General features: G+C 30.0%; 1 protein-coding gene across 1 annotated transcript in view; it reads right to left on the reverse strand.

Moving 5' to 3' along the window:
• LOC117100093 (matrilysin-like) overlaps positions 1-1,443 on the reverse strand; it is a 14,644-nt gene extending 13,201 nt beyond the window's left edge. The window contains exon 1 of the mRNA XM_033239646.1: positions 1,431-1,443. The gene's annotated coding sequence lies outside the window, so the exon portion shown is untranslated. The remainder of the gene's footprint in view (positions 1-1,430) is intronic.
• Between the last annotated feature and the right edge of the window lie 737 nt (positions 1,444-2,180).

The following is a 2,180-nucleotide window of genomic DNA, read 5'->3' on the forward strand; positions in this document are numbered from 1 at the left end:
CTATTGTCACCCAGATATTAACGTCCTAATGTAAAATCGATGCATTTCTAATCTTATCTAAATTATGTATATTTTTGTTCAGATAATGAATGCAAATTAGTCATTGTTTAAAACTCACATTAGCTTAAAGTGGCTCATTCTTGGTTAGCGGTACTTCATGTTTTTGAAGTTGCATTCTTCAAGATCTTATGTATCTTAAACAAATTGCTAACGATAAGGTGTCATGCATGGGTAAATCTATCTTAATTGTACGTATGTCCTGATTAATGCGACTTAATTAGTAACAAGACTTAACAGAATTGTATGTTAACTACCGTATACCATTTTTGAAATAAATTTTGAATATAATATTAGCATATTTGTTGAAATTCTGTAAATCTGAATTTATTTATTATTAATATTTTTCATGTCCATATCACATTTACACATATCGTTGGCGGTCTTTGACGTTTTTCTATGAGGTTATCTCTCTAAAGAGCCACGTTTATGATTTACTAATAGGAATAAAACTAAAGAGGAATAAAGACGTATTTTTTTGCGTTCCATGTTTTATTGTAATTATGCATTATTTTTTGCCTAATTTCGTTATTACAGATTTCTCACATTGAATTATTCATTTTTTAATGAATCTATAATTTCATCCAATTTCGGTATCGCTTTAATTAACCGATTTATTTATGAAACAAAGACAATAGGGCCTAACTATTATAATTGTTGTGTGATAAATGTGTTAGTTTAGGTTTTAGCCTATAGACCTACTAAATATATTTTGATAGGTAAAGGTTTAGTAGCACAAACGTTAGACCTACTGCTTATGAAACATACGTATGTATTAGGCGAGACGATACTAATGATTTCGAATATCAATTCAATTTTATTTTAGGCTAATTAGCCCACCACCGCCACTATAGAATGTAAATTTAAGAAAAAAATGGAAGCTTTTCTTTATTTTTTTTATACCTTGAAATCTATTTCTATTTGGTTATCTTATTGTATAAACGAAGCTCACATACAAACTAGTCTGTTGCAGCATACGCTGAATTGAAAGACTGAATATAAAATTACAAAAATATAAAATTGGTAATTAAATATTTACAATCATTGTTAAAATATTGCAATATTAAATATGAAACTTAAAATTAGAAACATTAAAAAGACAGACGAAGTAAAACATTACAAATATAATAATAATAATAATAATAATAGTAGTAAATTTAGCCACTGAATCAGTTATTGGCAGCCATTTACTAGAAAATCTAGTTGGCATATTACATCTCATGATATTCTTAAAGTGTATTATATTAAATTATATTGTATTATATTATATTATATTATGTTGTGAATACATATTAATTAGAAACATTAGCACTTAACTAATTTAACTATTTAAAGAGAATCCTGCGGTCGTGCATTTTCTTTAGAATACTTACCATTCCTTTCTTTTTCTTTTCCATTCCAATTACGCTGAGCTACTTCTTTTTTTTTAACAAGAGTTACATAAGAAGAAATACAAGACAAAATTAACAATTTAAGTTTAAGTCAATATAATACAATTTTTTACTTAAAAAATATACAATATTAAATCGTAAACACTGTAAAAATAACACACAAAAACACAGAAAAAAAACCGCTCTGTCAATCTACAGGCAAGGCGCCTCTGTGTCAAATGCTCAGACTGAAGAGACCACCGACCTCAGGGTCTCACTACTAAGTGAGTTCAGGATTTTTGTCATATTAGGCCTATATGTTAACGGGCTATTGATAAAATATCGTGTTTTAGTGCTTTCATATTCTTTGTATGGCTTACTTGTGCGTAGTGTCATGGTATGACATGCATTATTAATTGGGAACCAGTTGTGAAGTCTATTAGATTTCATAACTGCAAAATGGCATCACCATAATAAGTGAATTTATCGGCCTGAATGCACCGACACATCCGAATTTGGATGCGCTCAATCGTCATGCTTTGTTGTTTAGTTAAGCCAGGGTGCTACAGAGGTGCAGCGTACTCAAGTACAAGCCGTACATAACTCATGTAGATAGACAGGAGTTTATCACAGTTGAAACCGGCTCTCCTCAATGACCACAAAATAAAGTTTACAATTGACTTTGGCAATGACAGTGTCAGTATGATTTGACCACTTGAGGTCATTACCAAAAACCACCCTCAGTAACTTTAC

This window comes from Anneissia japonica, unplaced genomic scaffold (genome assembly GCF_011630105.1).
Source record: "Anneissia japonica isolate Jap-2015-1 unplaced genomic scaffold, ASM1163010v1 scaffold439_len473750_cov173, whole genome shotgun sequence".
Taxonomy (NCBI): Eukaryota; Metazoa; Echinodermata; class Crinoidea; order Comatulida; family Comatulidae; genus Anneissia; species Anneissia japonica.